General features: G+C 35.4%; 1 pseudogene; it reads left to right on the plus strand.

The window, feature by feature from the left end:
- The first annotated feature begins 4361 nt into the window (after positions 1-4361).
- LOC101563763 lies at positions 4362-5126 on the plus strand (annotated as a pseudogene).
- The last annotated feature ends 5694 nt before the right edge of the window (positions 5127-10820 follow it).

Genomic DNA, 10820 nt, shown 5'->3' on the forward strand with positions numbered 1-10820 from the left:
CCAACTATATAAGACAAAATTTAATAGACCTGAAAAATCAAATGAGCACAACATAACTGCATGTGGGAAATTTAACACTCCATTAACACACAGATCAACTAAACAACAACAAAAAATGAACAAAGAAATAAAAGAACTACATCAAACTTGTGAAAAAATGGAGTTAGTAGAACTTTACATGGTGTTTCACACAATGTGAGAATACACATTCTTCTCAGCTGTACAAAAGATGTTCTCCAAAACAGAACATATATTAAGGGCCAGTCAGATAGCTCAGCGGATTAAAATGCCTGCTTGGGCAGATGCAGGGACTAGGGTTTAATCCCCAGCATACCCAGCGGTTCCCACCCCTGGGCATACTGAAACTGCAATTGAGACTGGGCATGGTGGCACGTGCCTGTAATCCCAGCACTTGGGAGGCTGAAAACAGGAGGATCACTATGAGTTTGATCTGAGTAGTGAGACCCTGTAGACCCTGTACTAAAATACAAAAAAAAGGAAAAAGAAAAAAGAAAAAAAGAACAGACGCTAGCACATAGAGCATGCTTAAGTAAATGCAGAGTAATCAAAATTATCCCAAGCATATTATCTCACCATAGTTCAATGAAACTGGAAGTTATTGACAAAGAAAGCAAACACTCTATAAACATATGGAAACTAAATAATACCCTATTGAAAAATCAAAGGGTAACAGATGAAATAAAGAAGAAATTCAAAAAAAATTTACAATCAATTGAAAATGTAGATATAAATTATCAAAATCTCTGGGATGCAAAGAAAGCTGTCATAAGAGGGAAATTTATAGTGGTAAATCTCACATCAGGAAAACAGATCTCAAATAAAAAATCTTGTGTTGTACCTAGAAAAAGAAGAGCAAGTCAAGCCTTCTTTTTGCCTGCCAAAGAAGGCAAGCAATTATGAAGATCAGAGCAGAAATAAAGACAACAGAGAAAAATAGAACAATACAAGGAATTAAGGAGTCAAAGAACTGGTTCTTTGAAAGAATAAATAACATTCATAAACCCCTAACCAAACTAATCAAAAAAAAAAAGGAAGAAAAAATACAAATTCATTGCAATAAAGAATAAAAAGGATGAAATCACTAAAGACTATAGAGAAATTCAGGAAATAATAAATACCTACTTCCAAAGTCTTTACTTGCACAGTATGGAAAACACAGAGGAAGTGGACAGTTTCCTAGATACATAAAAATGGCAAAGCTGAGTCAAGAAGATAAACAAATTCTGAATAACTCAATAACACAGAATAAAATTTATTTTTCCCCCATGGTTCATTTTTTAAAATTCATTTTATTGAGAAAAAACTGCAATGTTACAGCTTCAATACAGGTTGGTAGGAGAGTTACAACAATTAATACATTGCATATTATTGTCTCATTCATAGCATAAGATGCAGACATGATATCCTGTCCAAACTTTATGAGTACAGATATTCCTTATTGAATTAAGTGAAAGTGGCTATATATCTATCCTAACTATTCTGTATATACAGATACAAAATTGTCCTTCATTTATATCACCTTTTTTTTGTTCAGTTTTGTCAGAAATGAGTATTCCATTGCCATCCAAATATTGTAGGTGCATGAATTCAGCAAAATATTCCTATATAGTCCAGTACTCCACAATAGTAGTGGTGGGTTATCCAGAGAATGAAATTTAAAAAGCAATAATAATACTAAAAAACCTACCAACAAAGAAAAGCTCAGGTCCTAATGGATTAAAACCTGAATTCTACAAGAAATTTAGACAAGATCTAATGCAAACTTTCTTCAAACTCTTTAAGGAAATAAATGGAAGCAATTTCCCCAAACTTATTCGGGGAAGCAAGTATTACTAAGATACCAAAACCAGAGAAGGACCCAACCAAAAAAGAGAACTACAGGTCAATCTCCCCAATAAGCAAAGATGCAAAAATCCTCAACAAAATACAGAATACAGCAAATCATTAAGATTATGTATCATGACCAAATGGGATTCATACAAGGATGGTAGGGATGGCTTAACCCATACAAATCCATAAATGGAATGCACCACATCAACAGAGCCAATGACCAAAACACACAATCATCTGAAAAGATGCACAAAAACCTTTTGACAATGTCCAATAAGTATATTCTGCTCATAAAAAAAAAGACAGCCTCTTTAATAAGTGGTGCTGGAAAAACTGGTTTCCATATGCCGAAGGCTAAAATTATATCCATGTCCATCACCAGGCACAAAACTATACTCAAAATGGATCAAATATTTAAACATTAAAACAGAAACACTAAATCTCCTGGAGGAAAATGTAGGGAGAAATCTTAAAGACACAGGAATAGTTAGAGAGATCAAGAGCAAAAATCAAACTGAACAGGAAATACTTCAAAGAATAAACAACTAGAATCTCACCTTTTTGAAAAATTTCTGCACTTCAAAAGTAATCTCCAGCAGAGTAAAAAGAAAACCCACAAATTGGTAAAAAAAAATTAAAACCAATTGTCCTATCTAGAACATATACAGAATTTTTAAAAATCAGGATCCAAATAAAAAGACCCAATCCAAAATTGGGCATCTGAGATGAATAAACACTTCTCAGATGCAGAGATACAAATGGCAATTAAATACATGAAAAACGTTCAACACCATTGGTCATTTGAGAAATGCAAATTAAACAACAGAGAGATCCTATCTCACCCAAGAAAGAATGGCTATCATCAACAAAATCAATAACAAATGCTGGAGGGGGTGTGGGGAAAAAGCAAACTTTCTCCACTCTTGCTGGGAAGGCAGACTGATACAACCACTAAGGGAATCAGTTTGGAGATCTCTCAAAAAACTAGAAGTCCCATTCAATGTAGCTATTCCCCTCCTAGGCATTTTTCCAGAACTGAAAATATATCACAGCAATATATGTGTATCCATGTTTATAACAGCACAATGTGTCATAGATAAATCTTGGAAGCAACCAAAATGCCCATCAACTGAGAAATGGATAAAGAAGATGTAGTAGTTTTACACAGTGGAGTATTATTCTGCTCTACAAAGAATAAATTTGAGGCTTTTATTGGTAAATGGATGCAACTATAGAACATGATTTTTTAAAAATGTATATATTTGATACACGGTCTCACTACATAGCTCATACTTGTAGTGATCCTCCTGTCTCAGTCTCCTTAGTGTTGGGATTCCAGGCATACACCACCACGCCTTGTTCTGGGGCTGGCATGGTGCACCTGGCATGTGATACCAGGGATTGTACTCGGGTCCTTGTTCTAGCCAGGCAGCTTCTTAGACCACTGAGCTATCTCCCCAGGCCACCATACCTTAAATGAAATAAATCAGACCAGCATGTACAAACATCATATTATCCCCTTAGTGTGAGAATCCAAAAGAGAAAATAAAATCTGAAGGGTACAATAGATACTGGCAAAAGCAAATGAACTTGTTAAAAAAAAAAGGAATTATTGAATTGAGGAAAAAGACAGGAGATGGAATGGGGGAAAGAGATATAACTATTTATGTAAGCAGGATATTTTGAACAACTGTACTATGGAATTCTCTTGGTCTATGGAAAGGTGCAGTGAATAATTAATTTGTTTTGTCTCCTTTTTTCAATTCTTTGTCCCTTTTCTTTTTTTTTTTTTAATGTATTTAGTACATAAAAAGTCTTCAGGGTATACAGTCACTACGTAGACTGAACTCGTAGTGATTCTTCTGTTTTCAGCCTATCAAGTGCTGGGACTACAGGCACGCACCACCACGCCCAGTCTCAATCACCTTCTCTGCGTGCCCCGAAGTCAAGGCAATCACGGCATACCAGAGATTGAACCCTGGTTGTTGCGGTCTGCCTAAGGCACTTTAGTCCACTGAGCTATATGGCCAGCCCTCGTTGTCCTATTTCTCTAAATTTCTTATATATTTCTTTCTTTTTCTTTCTTCTTCCAATTTTGGATGCACACATCTGGTAATATGAACAACTAATTTGAAAAATCACATTATACATTACAACAAATGCTGTGAAATTCATATTATTTTTTTTTAGTGAAACTGTATTATTTATAATTTTTCTGTTCTAATACTATTCTGTACTCCATTTAAAATTTAAGGGGCAGGGAGATGGCTCAGTGGAATAAGTGCTTCCCTGGCAAGCGCAAGGGCCTGTGTTCAATCCCTAGTTCCACCAAAAAAAAAAAAAAAAAAAAAAATTTAAAAACCTACTCAGTGAAATAATGATAGAAGAACTGAGATCCGCAAATAAAGGGGTGTGACAGAAGGAGCGTGGTGGGGCCAGAGACTGGTAGTACAGCCTCAGCCTGGGTGACTGGCAGTGCCAATGCAGCTGGGGTCTGCAGAGGATTCAAAATGACCAATGAAAAACCTCTTCCCCAAAAGGTTCGACTGAGTGAAACAGACTTCAAAGTTATGGCAAGAGATGAGTTAATTATAAGATGGAAATGATATGAAGCATATGTTCAAGCTTTGGAGGGCAAGAAGACGGATCTTAACTCAAATGATGTAACTAACTGGCTTAAGGGAGTCTGAAGAAAAGCTAAAGCAACAACAGCAAGAATCTGCACACAGGGAAAACATCCTCCTGATGTGACTAGCAACCAAGGAACAAGAGATGCAAGAGTGGACTACTCAAATTTAATGCCTCATGTAAGCCCAGCAGCCCAGTGTTGCCCAACTGAGATCAGTAATGACAGACCCAGCAATCAACTTCTTTTCCTACAAATGAAAGGTGAACTGGAACCGAACTAAAGACAAACTGGAAAAAGCTCAAAATGAGCTGAGTGCCTGGAAGTTTATACCTGTCAGGTAAACAAATCATACTCCCCAGTCAAGACTTCCCTGACAGCCCCACTACAAAAAAGCTGTGGTGGGACAGCCAAGTACTTGCTTCCACACCAAGACTCAGACTTTGAGCAGGGAAAACAAAACAAAACAAAACCACATTCTTATACAGTGCACCTTGCAATGGTTAATGTAAAACTTACCAGATGAATCTTGTGTTTCAGCTTTTTTCTCTTCCTCTTCTCCGTGCTTCAGAGGTCTGATGCCATTGGACTATTCCAAAGAAGAGGCCACCTTCAAAAAATTCCCTTTCTAGAACATTTAGACACTTGAGAAATGTTTCTGTTTGAAGAAAATAGAGAAACAGAAGGTGTTAGTCTGAGGCACACTGTGGCTTCAGACAATTGAAGGACTGAAAAACTATATCAAATCATGAATTGAATATTTAAAATTCCAGTTAAATAAAAAAACAAGAATATGCATTACTCTTAACCTTGAACACAGTGACTTAGGGACACTGTATATCAATTTTGCCAGTAAGACTGTGGACTTGGTGATGGTTGTTGAGCTTCTGGGTCAAAACTCAAATGAAGTGAATTTTGCCTTTAAAGGTTTATTGCTAAGAACCAACTTTAATAGTCATGAGACTAACAATGATGTTGATAAAGTAGTACATATATTTTAACCACTTAGCTTAGGGCTCTGTATTACTTAATAGATCCTAAAATGGTTTTAATCAATGGTTTGTTCTTTAAATGTTTACAAAAACTGTAGATAATCTTAACTAAGGACTACACAAACATGAAGGAGTAGTATCAAACTTCAGCCTTTGCTGTTTGAAGCATTACAAACATTCATTTCACAACTAGACTGTACAAGGATAATTGGCTATGATGAGATGCACTGCATAATTTTCAATAGTGAACTTTATGAAACCCTCATCCCATTCAACAGGCACATGTTAGAAGAGTTTTGTCTTTGGTGTTCATGGGGGAATATGTTCCTTCATTGTATGTCAGCGTTTTGTGCTAACACATCTGATATTAAATTAAATGTGCCTTGAAAAAAATGTTTAAGGAATACTATGATTATTTTGTTGTACTCTAATTGGGGGTGGCTATGGGGAGCAGATTGATTTTGGAAAATTGGTTGTGCTCTTCAAAGTGAAAGAAAAGGTTGTCTGATGTTTTTAAGGACCTACTTTATTACAGCTGGTAGATAAAAGACAAGGAGACTTGACACTTTGTCCCCAGATACTGCAATAGAATTAATGTGAGATAGTTTCACAGGATGTCTGCCAGAAGATTGGGGAAATAATGTTTTGGAACTATGCACTGGCCTAAGTGAAACATTTTTGTGAATTGGGAAAAAAAGTTACAGTGACTTTGATTCACTTGATCATTTAGATAAATGAGGTGTTATTTTCTTCATGCTTCCCGCCAATCCTGGAGATGAACTATTTTCATCCAATCATTCTGTAAGTCACCAATTTAAATTTTTGCTTGGTGCCAATGAAGTCTAAGATGAGCAGAAGATAAACTTTCCAGGTTTTCCCAATGTTTAAGTGTATTTTTAACAAGGATGACGTAAGTTAATCATTTAATTCATTTGAAATTATCTTGTATTTTTGTATTTAAAGAACTAATTGTGGGAAAGGGTGGGTTAAAGAAGTGGTTTGTGTGACTTCAGCAAGAAACTTGTCTAAAATTCTATCTGTGAGGTTCGGAGGGTAAGTAAGCAAATCTGTTTGAAATTAGTTTATGTCCATATTAAGTGTTTTGTATTTGTTTTTCACCTTTTAAAACTGCAGTGGCAATGTCTTAAGTGTATTTTCAATAAGTCAAGTAATTCATAGAATGTATTATTAATGTGTACTCAAATTTAGCCATTTAGGTGCTAGTCATTTAGAGGTCTCCTATTAGAAGGCTTTTATCCTTGATACTGTTAAAGTTTTCTTTTAAGATAATACATGCTTGCTTATGTATAAAACTGAAACACCAGACAAAGGTAGATACAAAAAATGAGTGTTGCTCCAGGATGTGATCTCCACCTTCCACATTCTCCTCTCCAGGAGCTATAACTGATGTTAGACTGGATATCATCAAGGTTATATTTTATGTATGTTAAATAAACATTATCACATTGTTCATACAGATAAAAAAAAATAATGGTAGAAAACTCCCTAAATATAGGGTAAGAAATAAATATACAGATACATGAGGCATATGAAACTGCACATAGTCCTGATCAAAAGAGAACTGGAATGACGACATTATAGTCAGAATTCAAAAAGTACAACACAGACACAAAAATTTGAAAGTACTAGGAAAGGCAATGAATCACATGCAGAGGTAAAGCCAGTAAAGAACACACCAGACTTCCCTCTGCAAAGTTTAAAGACAGGAGGACTCGCAGTGAAATGTTCCAAACCCTAAAAGATAACAGATTCCAACCCTGGCTTATGTACCTGGCAAAACTTTCCTTTAAAGTGCAAAGACACATATTTTCTTGACAAGAAATAGCTCAAGAAATTCAGGATCACTAAGTATTACAAAGTATTTCAAAGATCTCTTAGAAAGAAACAATGAAGCCAAAAATCCAAGAGGAAAAAATAGCAGTCATAAATACATATGCACCAAATATGAGAGCACCCACCTACATAGGACAAACTTTAATGGACAAGAAAAATCTAACAACCAATATCACAATCTCAACAGGAAAACTCAACATCCCTGTATTTCAAAAACATAGGTCAAGCACATAAAAAATTAGCAAAGAGGTACCAGAACTGAGCCAAAACTTTGAACAAAAGCACTCAATGGAAATACACAGAGTGTTCCACCCAACAATATCTGAATACACATTGCTTTGAGCTGCTCATGGGACATTTTTTTTTCTTTTTACTTTTTTTTTTTGCTCCGAATGCCCTCAGGGGTATTTGGCTGGCTGGAGTGTTGTGGGGATTGAACTATAGCAACCTGAGGCTGACAGCTTTGTGGAAGCACCCACTTAAAGAACTGAGCTAGGGCCAGGCCCCCATGAGACATTTTCTAAAATGGATGACAACCTAGTGCATAGGTCATGCGGAAGTATATGCAAGAAAACAGAGTTATCCCAAGCATATTATCTGACCACAGTGCAATAAAACTGGAAATTAATTACAAAAGCAAGCACAAAAACCCAGTAAACATATGGAAACCAAGTAACACCCTCTTCAGCAAACAACAGGTTACAAATGAAATTAAAGAAGAAATTAAGTAATAGCTACAATACAGTGAAAATTCTGGTAAGCACAACTTACCAGAATTTGTAGGATGCAATGAAAGCAGTTCTCACAGGAAAATTTATAATGGTTAACTCACACATTAGGAAAAGAGAGCAAGAACAAATAAATACCCCAGTGCTGTATCTCAAGCTTCTAGAAAAAGAAGAGCATACCAAGCCAAAAGCCCAAACATGAGAGGAAATTATAAAGATTACAGCAGAAATTAATGCAATTGAGATGAAAACAATACAAAGAATTAATGAACCCAAAAGGTGGTTCTTTGAAAGATTTAGTAAAAAGAGGAAAGAAAAACCTCAAATTCAAGCAATAAGCAACGAAAAGGGAAAAATTACTACAGATCCTGTGGAAATTCAGAAGATTCTCAATAGCTATTGTTAAAATCTTTACTCTCACAGAATCAAAGACTCTGACAGAAGAAATGAACAGATTCTTAGAAAGGTACAAATTACCAAAACTGAAGCAATAAAATATACAAACTCTGAATAACCCAATATCAGCCAATGAAATTGAAAATGTAATTAAAAAATCACTGACAAAAGCCCAGGTCCTGATGGATTCACATCTGAATTCTGCAAGAAATTTAGAGATTTAATTCCAATACTCCTCAAACTCTTCAAATGAAATTGAAAAGGAAGCAGTACTCCCAAAATCATTCCTTGAAGCAAGTATTCTACTGATACCAAAACTGGAGGAAGAGTCAACCAAGAAAGAATTACAGGTCAATCTCCCTCATGAACATAGATGCAAAAATCCCCAGTAAAATACTAGCAAATAGAATACAGCAAGTGAACAAGAAGATTATACACCAGGACCAAGTAGGATTCATCCCAGTAATACAAGGATGGTTCAACATAAGCATATCTATAATTGTAATACACTATATTAACAGAGCCAAAACCAAAACCATGTAACCATCTCAATAGAAGCAGAACAGGCTTATAACAAAAGTCCAACACTCACTCATTAGCAAAGCCCTACAGAAAATTGAAATAGATTGTCTATATCTCAACCTGATAAAAACCATCTGTGAGAAACCAACAGCCAACATACTTCTAAATGGGGAAAATTGAAAGCTTTTATTCTCAAATCAGGTACAAGACAAGGATGTCCTCTTTCACTACTTCTGTTCAATATAGTTCTGGAATCATTAGCTAGAGCCATTAGACAAGAGAGAGAGAAAAATAAAAGGAATAAAAATAAGTAAAGAAGAATGTAAACTATCATTATTTGCAAATGACACGAAACTCTACTTGGAAGACCCAAAAGAACTCTACCACAAGAAGCTCCTAGAATAATAAGTTCAGCACCATAACAGGATACAAAGTCAACACCTAAAAATCAACAGCATTCCTCTACACAGATGATAAACTCAATGAGAGAGAAATTAGAGAAACGACACTCTTCACAATAGCATCCAAAAAAAGAGAAATACTTAGGAATTAATCTAACAAAAAAAAAAAAAAAGGAATTAATCTAACAAAGGAAGTAAAATATCTATACAATGAAAATTACAATACTCTGAAAAAAGTGATCAAGGAGGATTTCAGAAAGTGGAAAGATAATCCTTGCTCCTAGATAGGAAGAACCAACATTCTCAAAATGGCTATACTTCAAAAATTGCTAGGCAGATTTAATGTAATCCCCATCAAAATACTATCAACGTACTTCACAGATCTAGAGAAAATGTTCTTAAAATGTACTTGTAACCAGAAAAGACCTAGAATAGCAAAGGCAATCCTGGGCAACAAAGGCAAGGCAGGAGAGATTACAATCCCTGACTTCAAATTATACTACAAAGCTACTGTGATAAAATCAGCATGGTACTGGCAAAAAAAAAATAATAATAACAAAAAAAAACCCACACCCAAGGATCAATGGAACAGATTAGAAGATGCAATAAAACTATCAACACACTCATCCATCTTATCTTTGATGAAAGGGCAAAAGTTCACTGGAAGAAAGATAGCCTCTTTAACAAATTATTCTGAGAAGACTGTCTCTCCACATGAGGAAAACCAGAACTAGACTCAGGTCTATCACCATGCATTAAGCTAAAGTCAAAATGGATTAAAGAGCTAAACATTAAAACAGAAATACTAAATCCAGAAGAGAAAGTAGATGGAAATCTTGAAGACATGGGGTAGGCAGACAGTTCATAAACAAAAGCCAAGCTGCACAGGAAATACCACAAAGAATTAACTACTGAGATCTCATCTTATTGAGAAATTTCTGTATGTCAAAAGAAATTACCAACAGAGTCAAAAGGCAACCCACAAACTGGGAGAAAATCTTAACCAATAATCACAAAAACAAAGGTCTTATATCTAGAATATGTGAAGAACTAAAAACAATTTGACCCCCAAACTTTAAAGACTCAATCCAAAAATGGGCATCTGAGATGAATATATACTTCCCAAAGGAAGAAATACAAGTGGCAAATAAATACATGAAAAAAAAAAAAATGTCCCAGAGTACTGGTCATTAGAGAAATACAAATTAAAACAAAACTGTGATATCATCTCACCCCAGAAAAACTGGCTATCATAAAGAAATCAACTAACAACAAATGCTGGAGAGACTCTGGAGAAAATGGAACCCTTCTCCACTGCTGGTGGGAATGTAGACTGTAAAACCAGTATGGAAATTAATGTAGAGGCTCCTCAAAAAACTAGGACTGGAAATCCCATTCAATCCAGCTATTCCTCTTCTGGGTTTTTTCTCAAAAGAACTGAAAACATCAT

The sequence above is a fragment of the Octodon degus genome, unplaced genomic scaffold (assembly GCF_000260255.1).
Source record: "Octodon degus isolate 3935 unplaced genomic scaffold, OctDeg1.0 scaffold00030, whole genome shotgun sequence".
NCBI classification, from domain to species: Eukaryota; Metazoa; Chordata; class Mammalia; order Rodentia; family Octodontidae; genus Octodon; species Octodon degus.